The sequence below is a fragment of the Grammomys surdaster genome, unplaced genomic scaffold (genome assembly GCF_004785775.1).
Source record: "Grammomys surdaster isolate TR1022 unplaced genomic scaffold, NIH_TR_1.0 126133, whole genome shotgun sequence".
Classification (NCBI taxonomy): Eukaryota; Metazoa; Chordata; class Mammalia; order Rodentia; family Muridae; genus Grammomys; species Grammomys surdaster.
The window spans coordinates 3690424-3695570 of NW_021620941.1; the positions used below are offsets into that span (position 1 = coordinate 3690424).

Genomic DNA, 5147 nt, shown 5'->3' on the forward strand with positions numbered 1-5147 from the left:
TTGTAATGACATTTTAAATTTTTTAAAAAATTACACCCCCCCCCCCCCCCCCCCCCCGCTCGCTAGGCTTGGAAGGTCTCAGGATAGCTGTTCCAGCCCCTTCTCTATCCCTCGGATTCTCTTTCATCTTCATCACACAGCCAGGGAGACGAGGCCTGGGTGGCTCCAGTCTGGGGACTCTGAAGCCTTGTTCGGCTCCTTGCCTCAGTTTCCCCATCTATAGATTGTCAATAACACAACACTTGCTAGGGGTGTTGTTGTAGGGACTGCAGAGATCTTTGTGGGGTGATCACAGCCAGGAGCCAGGTCAAGTGGGAGCTACTCCTTCCTCCCCACTCCCAGGCACTGTGCATCTTCCCAGCCCAAGGGTGGCATCTCCCGGAGTTGTATGAGAAGCCCCCCGCCCCAGAGGGGTGAGGATGAATGGCTGCTATCAGCTGAGGCTTCTACTTGCTTCAGGCCTGTAGTTGCCTCCCTGCCCCAGTCTGGCTTCTTGGACCACAGAGCAAAGAATCTGATATTTCCTTTTGAGGGCCACGGGCTGGCTTTTGTGGTTTCTGTCCTCGTGGGGCTCAATCTAGTTGTGAATCAGGAACCCAGAGGCTGCAGCAGGATGGCTGGGGCATGAGAGACTTCCCAGAGAAGATGCTCAGAGGAGGGGCAGGGGAGACAGAAGGTCGCAGGAGCTGCTGGAAGCACCCAAGAGGTGCAGAGGCTCACTGTGTCCCCAGGGACACCCTGGGTCACGGCAGATCCTTACATGAGCTCACACACGGGGAAAGCAGAATCTCTGGTCTCTGGTTTGGGTGGATAATCAAGGGGAACCACGGGTTGCAAAATCCCTGTACTTGTAAAGACATAGAGCAGGCTCTACCATTACCACCCCCACTTTACACATGAAGAAAACTGAAGTTCAGGGAGGTCAGCAGCACCCCTCTGGTCCTGCAGCTTTGGCCTATCTCCAGAGAAATCTAGGACCAACCTGAGTGTGTCCTGTCCAGATCTGGAAGGAAGGGACTAGGGACCAGAGACAGGAAGTTGGGATGGAGGTGAAGAGGAGCTGAAGGGGCGGGCAGCAAAAAACAAAGAAAATCCTACTAGCTCTAGGCAGAGAGATGGAGGAATGTGGGTAGGGACAGGGTCAGTCAGGGAGAGGCCTGGAACCCCCAGAGCCCCGATAGTTCCCCCTACCTCCCAGGTGCGACCCCTCAACTTCCCGGAAGACACCACCCCCAGCTGGGCGGGGAGAAGGCCCACCGCCCCCGAACCGCCCAATCAGAGGCACTCCCAGTCTGATGGCGGAGGCGCGGGCTGAGGGTTCCCCGGGCCTTCGGGGGAGCCCGGGGACCTGACCCCGACTCGGTGCCCCCGGCCCCCGCCCCCCATCCTCATTAGCACCGACGCCGGTCGTCTCCCCTAGCTTTCCGGTGGCTCCAGAATTTAAAGGTTAAATCCTAACCTCATCTCAGCAGTTTCTCCGGGCTTTGCCTACCCAGCGCCAGTTGCTGGTAATTATATGCATCTCCGAGCAGCCAATCAGCTGTCAGACTGACAGATACTGATCTTTTCGTTTTATTTTTAGCTCTGTGCTTCCCCCTCTAGTTGCAAAAAAAAATTCTGTTTGTTCTGAAAGCCGCTGCCTGCAGCCCTCCAGCCTGCTCTCACCTCTCCTCCAGCCAGGCGCGAGCAGGCGGCCACTGAGGATGAGCTCCAAAGCAAGGACTAAACGGCCTCTGTCACCAGCTAAGGACCCGGCCAAGACGAAGCCCGGCTGCTGCACAAGGCCTAGGCGCCCTCGGATGCACAGCTATGGACGAGAAGATGGGTTGGCCTGGAGAGGTTGCGGCATGGAATGGAAACAAACCCTGTTGGTGGCTAAGAGAGAGGCAAAGACAAACGGGCAGAGCTAAACTGAGAGTGGAGGGCAAGCCAGTGACTCCAGAAAAGCAATCACCCCACAAACCGAACAGAAAGGGGCCCAGAGGCCGCCCCAGAGGGCTCAGGACAGGCTTTGCAGGGGCAGCCCAGTTTTGCAGGGGCAGGCCATGCCAGGCACGCTGGACCCTTCTAAGTCACCTGCCATGGGAAAGACCAGTGATATGCCGCCTGAAGTCCTTTTATGGATCGTTCTAGAAGGCTGTATGGGCCTCCCAGGAGGCCCCTGGCCATACAGGAGATTTTGGAGAGGCCAGCGCTGAGGGATAGAAGTCATTAGGACTCTACCTCTTAAAAGAATTTTTCCCTTGTGCCTCAACACTCTGCCTCATACCCATGCTTGGCCACAGAGAAAAAGAAACAGGTCCGCCAGGGCCAGGGCCAGGGTCCGATCATGTCCGCTCCTCTTTGGTCGTAGAAGGGCAGTGTGGCTTCCGGTTTAGGATCGTGGCCACAGAGGCCTGGATGTAAGCACAGGTCACTGTTTACCAGCTCTGGGACCCTAAACCACCAAGCTCTCAAAGCCACAACGTTCCCATCCATAAAGGGGATCTCAGTCATACCTGCACCTCCTGGAGTGACTCTGGGGAAGTAAATGGTCACTCTTGGGTCCAGCACCCCGGGCCTAAGGCCCTAGGAGTGCCATCAGGTCCTCCATTTGGTAGATGGGGAAACTGAGGTTCATCCGACTCTTAATTGGCATATCTGGGGCTGGAACCTTCCCCTCCCTTTTTGGCTTCCTATTCTCTGACACCACAGATGGTGTGCTGAGAAGAAGGCTGAGGAAAAAACGAGGAGAAGGGAATTAGGAGACCCAGCGAGATGGCGGGAGGCAGGAACACCCAGATCAATTACTTGAGCTATAAATTCTGCTGTTTTGCAAAGTGAGCACACAACCAGAGAAGCAGCGATCCCGATAGGACCTGGATAGAGCCGAGCATGCAGCACCCCAAGCTGCCGATTCCTTCTGTGCTCGGGAGCAGAGATCGAAAGGATGAGCTGCAGGCTGGGGTGCGATGGAGGTCGAGGGACCACAAGTGGGGAGCAGAGAAGAGAAGGCAATTGAGCTCTTGGGAGAGCCAGCCTCCCGTTCCTCCCTAGCAGCTTTCTCCTCCATGCTGCTGGCTGGGAAGCCTGCTATTTACTGCTGGACCTGGTTCAGAAGAAGACCTCAACATGCCCATCCATAGGATGGGGTCATTGGAACATCTCTTTCTGGAGCCAGTGGGAGGGGTCAGTGAAGTGTAGGGTGTGGGTGGCTTTGTGTGGGGCCATGCACACACAGCACATAGACTTGTTGTTATGGTTGTTACTAGGAAGATAACCAATGGGGCAGGTGACAGGCTCACTTAGCTATTGAAAGTGGGGAGGGGCTGGAGGTGCATCTTAGTAGATAGAGTGCTTGACCAACATGAGCAAGGCCTGGGGTTGATCCCCAGCACCAAGTAGACCAGGCACAGCGCTACAACCTGTAAGTCAAGCGCCTGGGGAGGAGGGAGACAGGAGGATGAGGGTCCACCCTTGATTACTTAGAAAATTCAAAGCCAGCCTGGACTACCTAAGAACCTGCCTCAAAAAGAGAGTGGTCTTCCCTGGGATGGGCAGCACTAGAGAGTTCCCATAGCCGGGCGGAGGGTTTCCCACCTTGCTGCATGTAAGGAGAAGAGACCTACCTCCATCTTCAGCAAAATACCGCATAGTTGCTGCTCACCGTCTCTGCAGTCCCAAACCTCAACCCCTTTAGGCCCCAGCGTCCCCATCTGCAAAGTGGGTCTCAACATCATTTCCACATGCCTCTGAGATTGTGTGCTCACTTTGCAAAACAAGAGAAATGAACAGTCCCAGTAACTGACCATGGTGTCCCCAGGACAGGTTCTGTTCCCAGCTGTAAAACAGGGTGCAGAGCTAGGCAGAGCCCCTCCATCTGTGGAGCCTCCTGCAGCTCTGGGAAGGAAAAGGCAGTCACAGCAGCTCCTACTGGGATCCAGGTAGCCCAGGAAAATGAGATCCTGGGCACAGCCCTGCTGGAGCCTTCCACTCTATAGGATTTCAGTAGCTGGCTACTCAGAGGCAGTCCCTAGACACCTCCTTCTGCAGGGCAGGGGGGTACTCAGAAGAGAGCCAGCCCCAGGCTTCGAGTTATTTGTCAGGAAGGAAACAGTAGGCATATCTCTGACCCCCGAATGCCAGTCTTTTGGTCCCAGACAACAATCAAATATATCAAACAACAGAATGGCCAAAGACAGCTAGGAACTACAAGAGCAGAACACGGTGAAAAGCCTGAGTGGAGGACTGAGGGCAAGTCCTTGGTCAGAAATCAGAGCCCTGGGGAACAGGCTTGCCTTTTGTGTAGACCAAGACCAGAGCTGGACCATCTCCGGCTTCAGATCTCCAGGATGATGGCAGAACAGCCTGCTAGCTTCCAGGGAGCCTAAAATGGGTTCCTTCTACAAAACAAAACAAACAAGCAAACAAACAAAACCCTCCTTGGATAGAGACAATAAAGATGCCTTGTTAGAAGCACCAGCTATAACAACCCTGTAATGGTTAGTGTTAATCGGCAACATGACAAGATATAGAATCCTGTGGGGGAAGTGCCTTCTGGAATTATCCTGATCTTGCTGACTGAGATGGGAAGACTTTCCTCTTTGTGGATGGAATCCCCCTCTCCCCGGGATCCTAGACTGTACGAAATGGGGAAGGGGGATTTGCACACTAGCTTATGGATGAGATAGAACCAGCAGCTTCTGCCTTGACTTCCTCACCCTGATGGACTGTGCCTTCCAACTGTGAGCCGAAATAAACCTTTCTCTGTTAGGTTGCTTTTAAAAGAAAGTATTTTGGGTTATTTTTTATTCTTTGTCAATTTCATGTGTGTATATCATACATGAATTTTAATCCTTTTCAACTTTTTCATCCCCATTACCCTCCCTTCCTCCCTCCTCTGTTCTCCCATGAAAACTTTCTTCCCAAGAAGACTCTTTACAACAATCAAATCAAGTGCAGGCATGCATTATACAGGCGTGTGTGCATGTCCATGTATATGTGTATGTTTGTCTGCACACACGTATATGTGTGCATATGATAATGTTCTATTGTGTATGATAGATGTGTGTGTGTGTGTGTGTGTGAGAAAGAGAGAGAGAGGGAGAGAGAGAGGGGGAGGGGGATGAAAAAGTTGAAAAGGATTAAAATTCATGTATGATATACAC

At 53.1% G+C, this 5147-nt stretch overlaps 1 long non-coding RNA gene across 1 annotated transcript in view; it reads right to left on the reverse strand.

Moving 5' to 3' along the window:
• LOC114612177 overlaps nucleotides 1-1472 on the reverse strand; it is a 2971-nt gene extending 1499 nt beyond the window's left edge. The window contains exon 1 of the long non-coding RNA XR_003709941.1: nucleotides 1460-1472. This is a non-coding gene — a long non-coding RNA (uncharacterized LOC114612177). The remainder of the gene's footprint in view (nucleotides 1-1459) is intronic.
• Between the last annotated feature and the right edge of the window lie 3675 nt (nucleotides 1473-5147).